A 14,676-nucleotide genomic window follows, 5' to 3' on the forward strand; every position below is an offset into this window, starting at 1 on the left:
AACGTGGAGTTGTGCTGAGTTAGAGGGACCTCCTGTCAGGGCACAGCATTGCAGTGCAGATCCTGCTTATGGAGAGGTTCCACCGACAGCTTGGTCCCTTGAGCTCTTATTTTCTTAGAACAAAATAATACCATTCATCATTTCTACTGCCAAACAAAAGGATGTTCACTTGAGAACCTGCTGCTTTACTTTACAATAAGGAGAAGGACATGCAGGTGATGTAATTGCCAGTGCCAAGTGGAAACTGTCTACAGGTTCCTTTGTTACCATTATTAGGTGGCTAACGTTATCCTGTGAGCAAGGGATATGCACAGCACAATGCAGGCTTGAAGGCCAAGCTTTAATTACCACATACCACAGCACCAGGCCTGTGCCTTCTCAGGTTAACTGTTAAATGGATCACTAACTCTTGTACAATATTTTCTGGTTAGGATCATTACTGTAACCTCCCCCTTTGACAGCCAGTATTTGAGTGTGTGTTCAGATCTTAGGTCTTGCTTCAGTAGAGTGCTGGCATGACCCATTCAGTCATACTGCTGAGGTGGTGAATGACCAGAGAGATGTGAAATTTTCTTGCAGAGCTCTAGTCTTAGGGGTAGGGGAGAAATGCAGACAGGTGAGAGCAGGATTTGCCTCTCAAACATAAGATCTGAATCCTGTCCCCAAAGGGAGAAGTGTTTGGGGGGTATGGGGGGTGGCTGACAGCTACTCAGTGACTTGCTACACCACAGGCAGCAGCAGGAGTTGGCCCTTCCTCACCACACATGAGTGCTGGTCCATTAATGACTCTTAGGGTGTTGGAAGAGAAGGGGCTGTGTATTAGCACTGAGCCCCATGGCAGACTTACTGTCAGATGTTGTTTATGTGCATTAATAAACAATTTCTTCATTCTTTGTACTCATGTCTGTGGTTCCTGCAGTCCCTTTAGCCTTGATAGAAAGTGCCAGAAGACAGTGGCCAGGAGAAGGAGGGTTATCCATTGGGTCTGAAGGGGTGGAGGCTGGTCCCAAGGTCTCTTGGACCCTTTTGGGGTCTCTGGGGATTCCTGAAGAACCCCCATGCTGTTTTTGTGGTTGTGGGGGATTTCCTTTGTGTTGCCGTGAATAGTCGGGGCTGTTGATGGCGTTTCCCATCACCCTCCAGAGCTGTGTGAGGTCCGCAGGCTGCTCCTCAGTTTGCCTGCAACAAACTGAGATGTCCCCAGTGTGTCTGAGGCAGATGTGGGTGGTTCTGGAAGACAGGATTTCAACAGGAACAGGGAGTGCTGGCAGGCAACTTCCATCAGCCACATTGATCCCCACAGAATGCATTATGGCCCTTTTGGTATGCACCAAGACCCTTCATTTGTATTTTGTAGTGCCCCAGAGCCCTCCGTTTGCCCTCTGAACCCCTCAATTCACATTTTTGGGTTGTGCTGAGGCCTCCGTGTGCCTTTCTTCATACCTCTGGGCCATGCGTTTGTACTGCAGCATGCCACAAAGTTTTCCTGTTTAACTTTCTCCCCATCCCAAGGTTTTTCATGTGCTTTTTTGTGTGGTCCAGGGATATCGTTTTCCTTTCGGTGTGCCCCAGCTTCCCTACCCTTAACCCTTCTGTGCCCCCAGAGTCCTCCATATCCCTGTCATCCCCTGGTGGCTTTCTTTGCCTTCCTTTTGTTGCACAGCAGTGCTCTGCATTTACTCTCTTGTCACCTTTAATACTTTTTCCTCTTTGTGTATCCCAGGGCTCTCCATTTAACTTTCAGCAAACTGCTCTCAAGGGCTGGGCCACACCTCTGCTACCCAGCTCTCGATTAGCCCCAGCTTGGGGCTAATGGTGATGGCCCCTGTTACCCATGGGCTACAGCTGTGGGCCACGGGGGCTGGTTGTACCAGCTGCGTCTGAAGGTGGGCGTGGGGGACTGTGCTGCTCACAGAGGCCACGTGCTCGATGGGACTGTGCTGCTCGGGGTCATCATGTTGGGGTCAGTCTGGGACAGGAATTGCCGGCAGGGGTCAAGACTGTGGCTGAAACTGCAGAGAAGGTGAACAGGGGTCTGTCTTTGGGGCTGCATGTCCTGCATGTGCAGGGCATCCCTGCAACCATGACTGTCCCAGGCAACGTGACTTCTGGTGGCGGAGTCCAGGCATGCACCAGAACAGGGCCCAGGGAGAACTGCACTGGGGCTGGAGGAGGATGCAGCACTGGGGCGGTGGGCAGCTAGGGGCTGTGCTGGGGGAAGGTGGTGCACCGGGGCAGTGGAAGGGCCACACCCAGGCATGCAGGGATGTCTGGGCACTGGGACCAGTCTGGAGGGAGTCCAGGTCGGGGTGGGGAGGGGCTGATGGGCCGTAGCAGTGCTGCAGGGAAGCCTGGGTCAGGTCAGGAGCATGTCGAAGTGGAGGGGGATCGCTAGGAAAAGGATGCCCTGGGAAAGGTCACGAAGCATGTGCAGGGGGCCTGAGGTGGGTCGGGACCGTGCCAGAGGGGTGGGGTGGCGGTTGTGCATGTGGGCTGTGGCAGTATGGGAGACGAACCAGGGCCAGTGGCGGGTGAGCCCCCGGCTGGTGGTGGGGTTGCCAAGACTGGGCTCAGGCCTCTGTGGCAGCTGCCGGGTCCCAGATAGTGGTGGGAGGAGGGCGGGGGGTCCCCGTAGGGCATACCGGGGGTGCAGTCTTTGAGCACTGGGCTTCCTGGTGGCCATGTTGAGCCACGCAATATGCCGCGAGGTGTATTTTTTTATGCTAATGAGGTTCATGTCAAAGATGTCTGACCAGAACAGCCTAGAATGCCACAAAGTCCTCCCTAAAATGCGGAAGTACCCATTAGTCCTCTGAAAGTGTACCTCTATGGAGAAGAGGTCCTACCCAAACACCAGAAGTGCATGTTAGTTCCACAGAAGTTGTTCTCGAGGGGGTACAAGTCTTCCCAATAACCCAGAAGTGCCTGTTAGTCCTACAGAAGCTGGTCACTATCCGCCGGAAGTCCTGCAAAACTGCCAGAAGTGGTCCAATCTAAACTGGAAGTTGCACTAATAACCTGAGAAACTATGTAGTAACACTGGAACTGAGTTCCATAGGAATGGATGTTGTCCATAATAGCCACTAAGTGGTCTGAAACCCACCAGAATGGAGTTGGACAGAAACGCAAATGAAACACGATGACCAGAAGGCAACCACATTTAACCGGAAATTATGTTTAAAGGACTGCAAACACAACCTGGACCACCACAACAGTCAGAAAACCACCCAGAAAACATATCTTATGCAAATCCAAACCCACTATCCTAGTCCTAAAATAGACAGCAAGCTAAAATTGGACCCCTTGAAAAAGAAACTAAAAAACGCAAGGTAAGTAAAAACACCTGCAAAACCTCAGGACCCTAGAACCCTAAGTCTCTCCCGGCGGAGAGTCATCTCAAAGTCAGGTCATCTTTTGACATCCAGGTCCCTGTGGCTTGCTTTCTGTTTTGGGGTTTTTTTTTTTGAGGTATAGTTATCAACATTTTCCCATGACAGGAGTGGAGGAGAGGGAAGCGGAGCGCTTGGAATTCTGGGGCATTGGGGAGGTAGCATCGGGCTTTCTTTCATCATTGAGGGGCTGATTGTGAGGAGGAAGTCAAGTACATGGGTTGATTGTCAAAGTATAGATTATGTGGGTACACTAATCTGTTTCAGAGTGTCAGAGGGCAAGGTTTTTGTTCTGTTTGGTGTAATGTTGTTCTGTTTTGTGTAGTTGTCTAAGATGTACATTTTGTGTGGGAGGAAGCCATCTAGCTGTCTGGTTTTAGGGTAAGGTGGGTTACACCTATGTTTTTAGGTCATATCTTATTTGACAGATGTTTTGAACTACTTGTATCTGATTCTTCTGGTGACTCACAAAGGGTTTTGGGACACCCCGATGACAGGCACCATTGCTGAAAGGCAAAGCAGGGTCATAGTGGAGTTTTTAATTTACAGGGATGGGCTCAGTCATCTACTGCGCAAACTCCTTTTATGTAGCAGTCGGGATGGTAGCTTCCTTTAAATTTCTAGAACAAGAGGATGATGGAGCAAGCTACCAGACCATAATCATTTTTATTTCCTTTGGCAGTACAGGCATCCAAGGGCCAGCCCGCATTTGAGAAGCGGCACGAGGATATCTGTGGTGTTTGTCAGTGAATGAATCGAGCATCTTCAGGAGGCCAAGTGGTGGAGCAGAGTTCTTATTCATTCTGTTTGATTTTCATCATGGGGAGGCCAGGTCATGGGGCAGGAGGGTGGGGGGCATGAGCGGGGTGGGCTCAGACACACAAAACATGGTTCAGGATGGGGGAGCCTTTGATACTTCCAAGGCGTGAGGGATATCTTGGATACTACTTGGAGGGCATTACATCCAGGCGCCCCGGTTAGATCCACCTGGCAGAACCATGCCGCAATCTGAAGTAATGCCTATTTTTGTATGTAGTTTTTAATAGCTCGGTCTGTGTTACCTTCCGCTTTTCCTCCTCAGGCTCATATTTTGGCAAGAAGCAGTTGTCATCACGTTTTTAGGTCTGAGGGGTCTCCATTAGATTTTGGTGCCTGTCTCCATTTTGTGAGCATCTAGTCATATTCAGCATCTGTCTGCACTCAGGTCTGCTGTAACTGTTGTGCGGTTTTGGCTTAAGACTTCATAGCGCAGTGTTATCTAATAGTAGCATTCCGTATGTAAGTGTCTTCCGGCAGCCCAGTGTCATGTCCTGTTTACGTTGGCACTCTCATTTGAGCATACTGTCTACTGAGGGGTTCTCCGTGCTGCAGTTCGTGAAGTCATTTAAGAGTTATTTATCCATAAAGGGAAAGTCTGTCATTACACCAGCCACAGTCATTTGCTACCCATACCTCTTTTGGTGTTTGCTGGCCTGAGTTTTTGAGCTCTGTCAGTCTCTACCTATACTGGAGTCATCTGGCAGTAACTGTAATTTTTGTGTGTTGGTAGTTGAACTTACTCTTGCAGTTTAAGTAATAAGTCTAGGCTAAGCAGGACAGTCGAGCGAGGCACGACAGCAAAAGCAAGTAGATGGTGTTGCGGGCCACAATGGTGGAGGTGAGGTTGATTGCTTGGGTTGTGTGCTTTTGGGGTCTCTTTGTGTTGCCTGAGTACGTAAGTCAGTCAAAGGGATTTGTTACTCTGTTTTGCATGGCAGGCTCTCTTTTTCGGAAAGCAGTATATAACATCTGTGTGCTTCTCTGCATTTTCCTGAGGGAGGCCCGGCATCGAAGGTTATGGTTCCTGAGACATCGGAGATGGATGGACTGTACGAATGGGTGCCTGACACAGCCACTGACCCCACAGGCACAGCATGGGAAGCGAGCAGAGCCATGTTAGCCTTCTGCGGGAAAGGGTGTGTTAGCCTGCTGGGGGAAAGCCTGGACGTGGCTGGTGGGGCAGGGGAAAGAAGAGGGATGGGTGCATACTTTTTGTGGGCATTACTGTTTTTCTTTTTCTTGAACTAGCTCATGTAGCTGACTCAGCATGGTGGATGGGAGTGCAAAGCACCGATTGAGAAGGTTAGTGGAGCAAAGAAGTCCGAATGGGGACAGTTTGCTGTTTGTTATGTTATTTGTCAGCATCCAGTTGACTTCATTTAATTTTGTCGCTGCAGATGCACAGCAGGGAGCTGGATGCTGAAGAGAGAAGGCAAGTGGAACACCATAAGAACGTTGGTTGGCACGCAACAGTGGAAGGAACAGTTCCATTGTTGGTGCCTATATGACCTGTTAACACTCTGTTTTGGAGGTGCAAAACAACTCATGAAATCATGTGCATAGCAGGGTGTCCATCCCTGAGTGTGTTGGGCAAGGTGCAATGCCAAACCGTAGTGGTGGTTATTTTTGAACTGTCAAGTTGTTTGTAAGCAGGTGACTGCTTCTAGGCACAAAGGTCACTTTGTCTCTGGTTTTCTAGGTGCTACGGGTGACGCTGGCCACAACATCCAGCGTTAGACTGGGAACAAGCGAGCAGAGCATCACGATGCTTTTGAGGAGGCTGTCATTGCAGATGAGATCAGCATTGACTGGCATGAAACTGACGGATGGCACTCTGTTTGCAGATGATGAAGAGGAACTGGGTGGGATTACAGCAACATCCTAGGTAGCCTAGGTGGTCTTTGTCAAGGATGGATTCTGATCCCCAGCCCTCTGAAAGCTAAGTTGAGGGGCTGATGCTATCTTTGTGTAGGGTGGCAGGGAGGGGTCTTAAATTCAGCATAGCAGAGAGGGCAGTTCAGGATAGGACACATTTGGGCAGAGAGAGGGTCTGGGGTCCTTTATGCAAAAAGTGAGCATGTGCTGGGTAGGGAATCTAGATGGTATTCCTAAATGGAAACAAGACCTCTGAATTTGTTAAGCTATCGCACCGCATCTGGGTGACTTATTTGGTACTGATTTTGCAGTTGCAGAGGGACAAGCTGTGCACCAAAGCGCAATGGAGGAGGGGCGAGCAGAGCGCCGTAAGAATGTGGGTTGGCGTGTGGTGTTGGAGGGAAGATGTGACTGGTGTCTGTATGACTAACTTAGAGATACTGGGGTTTTTTGGTTGGTTTTTTTTTTTTTGAAGGTGTGAAGCAATCGGGATATCGGCACTGGAGCTGATTTGGTTAAGGTGAGCCATGACTAGTGGGCTGAAGCAGCAGTTATTTTTCAGGTGTTGTATTGTTGGTGAAGTTAGAAGCATCCCTTGTTGGTTCTGTCTTACAAGTGGTACCCAAGCCTCAGTGTGGTAACCTGTAAATGGCAGAGGCAGGGCGGGTGAGCGGCCAAGGTAAAGGAGCGGGAGATGGGAATCGGTGCGGGCAGGCTGAGGTTTTGGGCAGTATCTCAGGCTTCCTCCCCACCCCCCATGCAAGGCTTTTTTTCCTTCCCCCACGCGTGACCTGCCCACAACCCCTGCCTTCCTATCTCCCCTCCACTGTCTCCCCGCTCTGCCTCCAGACCCCCGGAGCGCTGCCTGCACCCCCCCACCTGCCCATTGCCCCCTCCCAAAGTTCCACCGCCCTGCTTCACTGCACCCCACCCCACTCCTCACCACCCTGCCAGCAAGTAGGGAGGGGGTGTACAGAAAGTTGGGAGGGGACACAATTGGGACAGTAATAAAACTAGGGAGTAGGTTGGCAGGGGGGGCTGTTCAACCCACGAGTTTTCTCACTTTCACCCTTGTGATTCTCTCCCCCATCCCACCGGGGTGGGGAGAGTGAGTGAGCAGTTGTGTGGTGCTTCGTTGCTGGTTGGGATTAAACCATGACACAAGTTTAATTGCAAGCCCTGCCTGGCTAATGCTTTAGGCTCTCCATGTTATTCCTACCATTTTGACAGGCCAACATTGTTCTTTATTGCTGCTTTACAGCGCCTTTTGCTCTGTAAGCAGCAGTACTCAGGCCATGCAAGCATACCTGCCTCCCAACCGCTGGGAAGTCACACTGCCACAGGCAAAGAGTGAAACAGCCACGGCACAATCTACAGCAACTCTGCCTCTCGAGGGACCTAGCAGGCCCCTTTCTCTTGCCTCTTACTCTGTCCAGCTAGGCTGGAAAGTACAGTTGTTGTAGAAACTGCTACCCCCTGTGCCTCCTTCTCCTCCTTCAGGTTGTTAGCCTGGCCCTGTGTACAGGCTGCCGAGGTCATCGACTCTGCATGGGACACAGACGCCCTGGAGCGCTTTACACCAAGTCATTCCTTTCCCCTTGGACAGCAGCAGTTCTGCTGTTGCAACAGGCAGCTGCTTTCTCAAGGGCAAGGAGCTGGGACAACAACAGGCTGCTGCACGTTCCAGTCAAAGATGCTGTTCCCTGGTGACAGCTGAGGTACTTTCTACACTGCCCATGGCTCTTCACAAGGGAACCATGCTTTGGTTTTAGCAGAAAAAGCTGTCAGTCACAGGCAGCCACGTATCACTGTGCACAGCTGTTTGGCAGGTGTCTTGCTTCTTCAAGGAGAGGTGTATTTCTTGCCTTGTGGTCTTGATGCCAAAACAATCAGGGGTTCAAGTTACAAAAGCCTTTTGCTATCAGAGCAAGATGACAGCTAGATTTCTATCAGCACTGTATTTCAGCTCTATTACTAGCTGAAAATGGCTTGCAGGCCAGGAGATATTTAGAGGAGTCTGAATTAAACTGGGTGTTGAAGTGTTTGTTTTAAGGAGGCAAATTAGGCAGCCAAAGGAACTGAGATGCTCACCCAACATGTTGGCAGAACAGCCTATCCAGCCTACTAAGTATTGCGTGCTGCTGGCAGCAAAGGGCAACTGGCACGCTTGCTGGCAAGGAGCGGCAAGGAGTGCAGAGCTATGCTCATGTACAGAGCAAAGATGGAAACTTGTCCTGGTTTTGGCTGGAATAAAGTTAATTTTATTCCTAGTAGCTGGTATAGTGCTGTGTTTGTGATTTAGTACTAGAATAATGTTGATAACACACTGATGTTTTAGTTGTTGCTAAGCAGTGTTTATACCAAGTCAAGGGCTTTCCAGCTTCTCATACTGCCCTGCCAATGGAGGCTGGGAGTGCCCAAGAAACTGGGAGGGGACACAGCCAGGACAGCTGACCTAAATGAGCCAAAGGGGTATTTCATACCATATTACATCATGCCCAGTATATAAACTGGGGGGAGTGGGCCAGGGGGCACTGCAGCTCAGGGATTGCCTGGGCACTGGTCAGTGTGTGGTGAGCAAGTGTATTGTATATCACTTGTTTTGTATTTTCTATTATTATTATTGTTGTTGTTATTATTTTCCCTTCCTTTTCTGTCCTATTAAACTGTCTTTATCTCAACTGATGAGTTTTACTTTTTCTCTCAATTCTGTCCCCCATCCCACTGTGGGGACGGGAGTGAGCAAGCAGCTGTGTGATGCTTAGCTGCCAGCTGGGGTTAAACCAGGACAACCTCCAGGGCTCTACAGTCATCTGCTGAGGACACCTAATATACCAAGATGCCACTTTGCTTTCCTTGCTTCACATCTAATTACTTTGCACGCCAGAGGGCAGGGTGGTAACACCGTGCAGTGTCTCTTCAATAAGAGACAAGCCCCGCACAAGAAGCCTTGCGTGCGTGCAGGATTAGGAGAGCAGAGTTGTGATAGCACAGAGGTGAGGAAGGGTGCGCCCCACCCCAACAGAGCCCCAGGATTGCCAGGGTATCGCTCGCTTGCAGGTGGGCCGCTCACATCTGGTCTGCTGGGACGCGCCGTTTCCTGCTGAACAGAGCTGCCCCTTTGGCACAAAGCAGCTTTGGGTCTCTTGTGGCCTGCCTTCATGCTGTCACCTGTATTGCGTTATTTTTTTAAAAATCTCTCGCCAGCATCTGTTGACTGGCTGCTGTCACTCCCAGAACCCTGGTACCACGTGCAGACAGATACCACAGTCCCTGGGGCTTGCTCCAGGGGAACCCCCCGTCCCCCCTGCCCTTTGCAGGTTCCCTGTGCTGCTTCTCCTGTCTAGATAATGGGGTGGGGGGACAGGGACAGAAGCAACCGCCTGAATTGTCTGTTCTTTGTGCTTGACTGCTGTAACCGCTCCAGCCCCTCGGGTGCTTTTTGGAAGGGAGACAATGAAGGTGACTGCCCGGGCTGCGAGTGGGGAAAGGGCAGGGCAATGTAAGCCCCGTGCCCCCAGTAAGTAGTTACCGCCTGTGGCTGGTCTGTACTGGGTTGAGCTGTCAGTCATCTCTCCTGCAGCTGATGCTCAAAAGAGGATCGTTACGGGAATGCTGCTGCCCGGCGACCGAAGGTGGGAACTGGCGTGCAGGATCTGCGCATGCGCGGAGGCGGGTTTTGCCGCGCTCCCTGCGGTTGCCTGGCAACCAAAACGCGGTACTGGCCTTCGCGATCCGCGCATGCGTTGTACGGCGCTCATTCTGTTGCCTGGCAACCAAAGGGCGGCACAGCAGCTCGGCAACCGCGCATGCGCAGTGGCGCGGTCTACGGCAATCGCTTCTGTTGCCTGGCAACCAAAACGCAGTATGGCAGCTCGGGAGCCGCGCATGCGTGGTGACGCGTTAAGCCACGCTCCTTCTGTTGCCTAGCAACCAAAGCGCGGCACGGCATCCCCAAAACGGCGCATGCGCAGCGGCGCAATTTACGGCGCTCCTGCTGTTGCCTAGCAAACAAAACGCGGTACGGCAGCTGGGTAGGCGCGCATGCGCGCTGGGGCATTTTAAGGAACACGCTGCTGTTGCCTGGCAACCATAACGCGACACGGCATATCCGCAACCGCGCACGCGCGGCGGCGCGGTTTACGTCCCTCCTGCTGCTGCCTGGCAACCAAAACGCGGTACAGCAGATCGGGAGCGGCGCATACACAGTGGCGGCGCGTTTTGCCAGTGCTCTGTTCTGCCATCTATTGACGAGAGTTCGGTACTGCAGATCGGAGCGGCGCATGCGCGGTGGTGCGTTTTGCCAGCACTCCTGCTGTTGCCTGGCAACCATAGCGCGACACGGCGTCTCGGCAACCGCGCATGAGCGGTGCCGCGCTTTACGGCGCTCCTGCTGTTGCCTAGCAACCAATACGCTGTACGGCAGCTGGGAAGGCGCGCATGCGCGATGCGCCTTTTACGGCGTTCGCCGCTGTTGCCTAGCAACCACAGCGCGAAACGGCGTCTCGGCAACCGCGCATGCGCGGCGGCGCGCTTTACGGCGCTCCTGCTGTTGCCTAGCAACCAAGACGCTGTACGGCAGCTGGGGATGCGCGCATGCGCGCTGCGCCTTTTACGGCTCTCGCCGCTGTTGCCTAGCAACCATAGCGCGACACGGCGTATCGGCAACTGCGCATGCGCAGCGGCGCGGTTTACGGCCCTCCTGCTGTTGCCTGGCAACCACGACGCCGTGCAGCTGCTCGGGATTCGCGCATGCGCGGTGGCGGCGCGTTTTGCCAGCGCTCTCTTCCGCCGCCTATTGACCAAAGTTCGGAACTGCAGCTGGGAGCCGCGCATGCGCGCTGGCGCGCCGCGCCAAGCCCTCGCAGCTGCCACCCTGCGACCAATGTTCGGTACTGCAGCTCGGAGGCTGCGAGTGCGCGGGGCTGCCCCTGTCCTGCACGTGCCGTCCGACGGTAAACGGCAATGCGGCACCGGCGGGAGGTGCCGCCGTGCTCGTTGCTTCCTCCCGGTAAGGAAACGCCGCTGCCGCCCCAGGCGCGCGGTGTCGGCGGGCGCTCGGCGCGCAAAGCGCGCACAGCGCGGAACCGCAGCGCCGGGGCCGCCCCTGGGCACGCGTGTCCCGCCGTCCGCTCGCTGCTGCTGCCGCCTCGTGGCCGAAGCGCGGAACTGCAGCGCCGGCACGGCACAGGTGCGCAGCAGCAGCACCGCCGCCGCCGCCTCCGCTGCTGCCGCCTTGTGGCCAAAGCGCGGTACTGCAGCCCGGCGGTCGCGCGCCGGCTCCCACCCCTCCGGCGCATGCGCGGTCCCCGGGAGCAGCGTGGCGGCGCGCAGGGCGCGGGTCTCGGCGGCAGCGGGCGAGCACCGGGACCGCGGGTGAGGCAAGCGACCCCCGCCGGCGGGGGCGAGGGTGAGGGCGGGGGCGGGGGGTGCCTCCTGCCCGCTGGCTGCCCGGGGCTGCCGGGACGGGAAGCTGCGAAGCGGCCGCCACGGCAGGCTCCCGGTCTGCTGGAGGCGAGCCGGGCCGGGGAGTTCCCCGAGAGCCACCGGTAGAAGGGAAGAGGGGTCGGAGGCGCGCACCCCCCAGGCGCGGCCAGTGGGTGCCTCCCCGAGTCGCCAGAGCTCCCCTGGCGCCTCCCCCGGCCCCGCTCGGCCCGTGCGGCTGCCCCCAGCTCCAGCCCCTCCCCTGGAGCCTGTGCTGTGGCTGCAGGCAGCCCCCGAGCCCTGTCGTGAGGGCAGCAAGCTGGCCCTCGGTGCATCTCCAGAAGCCTCTGCAGAAGGAGGGGCTCTGGCCAGGGGCGATCTGCGGTAATGAGTCGATGCTTCTCTTTCGCAGAGGCTGCGCTGAGGGCATGGTTGTCTCTTCCTCCCTTGGGGATGCTGTTGACTGCAGCAGCCTCAGGCTTGCGTGGGCTGTCTCTGCCTGGCCTCCCTCTCCGCGCGGGCGCCGGAGCACAAAGGGACAGGTGGGGCACTTACCGGCTGTGGGCAGGAGCTGCTGCGGCTGAAGCTGGAGAGGCCAGAGAAAGGTAGAGAAGAAGAAATGGAAGGCCGGCCGGCCGGCAGCTGCCTCCCGCTGCAGGCAAGAGAGAGCCTGCCTCTCCGCGTGTGGAAGGATCCCTCCTCGTAGTCCGCAGCAGGTCAGACTGCCGAGGTGCACTGCAGGGTCCGTATGCAGCACCGACGGTGCCGTACGGCCACGTAGTGTGCGAGCGAGCGAGGCTCTGTGCCTAGGAAGCCTCGTCTTGCAAGACCTGTGAGACACGTGTTCTCCTAGGGGGAGGAGGACAGCCGTGCAGCCGGAGTTACAGCAGAGGAGGGGAGCGGGAGAGGAGCAGAAAGAAGCGTCTGAACTGGCCAATTCTCCTGGCAGCGCCAAGAACAAGAGCTGTGGTGAGCCTCGGGGCCCTGTCTCTCTCCCCTCTTCTGCGTTCCGGTCCCTCCCTGGCCCTGCCCGGCCCCCTCTCTTTCCCACACCGCTGCCTTTTTTTTTTTTTTTTTTTCTCCTTTCCTCCCTTGTACCTCTGATACTGAAAAGCCGGTCGAAGAAACTCTCTAAGGGTCGTTTTGGAGTTTTAGAAAGCAGGCATTCTTCATTGCAGCGCTGGATGCACGGGGGATAGTTCCACCTAGCGTGCGTGCCACAGGTTTAGCACACACAGGTTCTATAGAATAACTAATTGCATATTAATCAGATTAGTATACGTATACATAAAAATGATGGCATCCGATTATCACTGTACTGCCTACATCCAATCATGCGCAGTGAAGGATCCGTTTGAGACGAAGGGCTGCTTTTGCGACCACCGGCCCATTTGAAGTTCTTGCTGGCTGTCCTTGAAGTCTTTATTCTTGTCCTTGTTCTTTGATCTTGAAGCTTAACGCATCAGCATTGTTCTCATCTAGTGCACAGGAACATCTAGTCCTAAGAGCAAAGAACTGCAAAACTTAGGAGTACCTACCTCTGCTAGTTAACTGCTTGGCTATACTTTTGTCTACTGTTTCAATCATTGTGTTAGTGTAAGATTTCTAATAATTATTTACCAAATCTCACTTTTACAGTCACCCAGCAGCAAACCAGTTTCCACGGCTGGTACAAAACATTAAAACCATCCAAATATTTAGACGTGCCATACAGAATGTATGGACATATGCTATCAGAGGTGTCCCAGGGGCAGGGGGAGCGTCGGGGGGGGGTCCGAGCCCCGGAGCGGACTCGCTGGCAGGACTCGTTAGGCGCGCGACTGGCTGAACGAACACTGGCCGTCCGTCCCCGTTGCCATCCGGGCTGCGTTTGCGCTCCCTTTGCACGGGGCGAGGGGCCGTGAGGGAGCCCAGGGGAGGAAGAGGTGAGGCGCTGGGGGGGTCGGGCCATGCCCCCCCTGTTCCTGCTGGGCTCCAGCTGTTGCAAATATTCTGGTAAAGAAATAAAAATTTAATCACGTAGAAGAGTTAGGTTTGATTAAGAAGTAAAATTGTGAAGCATAACGTATAGGATTGTTAAGTGTGAAATATATTAACCTGATTCGTGTCAATATAAAACAACGATAGGGCCGCATGGTGAAATGTGACCCTCTCTGCATATGTAATCTTTAACCGTTTTGCTTGATCTTGTATAACCGTAGGCCTAAGGGAAGTAGGAGAGTATGTATATAGTTCTTGCTTCCTGCAAAAGCCATATAACAGTAGGGAATTACAAAAGTTGGAAACGAAATAAAATCAGACATCAAGTAGAAATCGAAAAATACTTCACACGGTCTCTCGGAAGTAGCGGAATCCTATAGTTGCAAAGGTTTAAAGAAAAAGGCGGGGGGGATTGATATAGAGAACAAACTGCTTATTGCTTAATGATTGTCTCTCTGTAACTTTACATACCCAGGACTGGTGTTTGTCAAGGATTAAGCCTGTCAGAGACTGGTACTTAGGAATGATGAGCAAGAAGGAACCAAGAGCGATCACAAGACTTAATTAAGTAAGTGTTCGATGAATTTACGATCTTGTTAAGAAAACGCAAGTAGAGGCCTTGCTTGAATAGATAAGGCCGGAAAGGATAAGAACTCCTGCCTTTTGTTCCCATCCTTGTAGATAATTTAGCTTAAACTAACCGTACGGTGCTATACCGCTAATGAGAACTTAGATAATAAGAACACTAACAAGCGCTAAGGTATCAAAACATGTAAAGGACCATACTGCGCAGAATCACCTGAGGAGGGTCAAATAGCGGACAAGTGAGGAAGACTATGGAAGACCACCAGAGGACTCCTGAGGACCACCAGAGGCCTTCAATGCGCCTGCGTAAAGGACATTTACATATGTTAATAGTTTCCCGGAAAAACTAATGAATATGTATAACATTTCTCAGGAATCTAGTGAATATGTATGTAGAACCTGTACTTAACCTGCACAATTAGACCTGACGGGGTGTGCCTTGGTAGAGCAGAGGCTCCCGGTGCACCCAGCGCTGTTTGCTTGCCTCTATTCATATAATAAATTGTAAACTTTAATTAGAATCCTGTTTTGGACGTGATCATTTTTCACATTAAGTCTGAAACGTAGCCGTAGAAACTTTAGGAACTGCGTTATGCGTGACTAT

The 14,676-nt window shown here is 53.0% G+C and overlaps 2 long non-coding RNA genes across 4 annotated transcripts; both read left to right on the forward strand.

The window, feature by feature from the left end:
* The first annotated feature begins 4,274 nt into the window (after positions 1–4,274).
* LOC115353603 lies at positions 4,275–8,374 on the forward strand. 2 transcript variants are annotated; one of them, XR_003927625.1, is made up of 3 exons: positions 4,275–5,510; positions 5,606–6,762; positions 7,584–8,374. It is a non-coding gene; the product is annotated as an uncharacterized LOC115353603 (long non-coding RNA). The 2 variants fall into 2 exon arrangements; XR_005930924.1 differs by lacking the exon at positions 7,584–8,374 and having other exon boundaries at positions 5,606–7,255.
* Positions 8,375–9,609: 1,235 nt separating this feature from the next.
* On the forward strand, positions 9,610–14,003 carry LOC115353620. 2 transcript variants are annotated; one of them, XR_003927628.2, is made up of 4 exons: positions 9,610–9,718; positions 11,920–12,223; positions 12,361–12,476; positions 13,963–14,003. It is a non-coding gene; the product is annotated as an uncharacterized LOC115353620 (long non-coding RNA). The 2 variants fall into 2 exon arrangements; XR_003927627.2 differs by lacking the exon at positions 9,610–9,718 and having other exon boundaries at positions 11,719–12,223.
* The last annotated feature ends 673 nt before the right edge of the window (positions 14,004–14,676 follow it).

Source organism: Aquila chrysaetos, chromosome 19, assembly GCF_900496995.4.
Source record: "Aquila chrysaetos chrysaetos chromosome 19, bAquChr1.4, whole genome shotgun sequence".
Lineage (NCBI taxonomy): Eukaryota > Metazoa > Chordata > Aves > Accipitriformes > Accipitridae > Aquila > Aquila chrysaetos.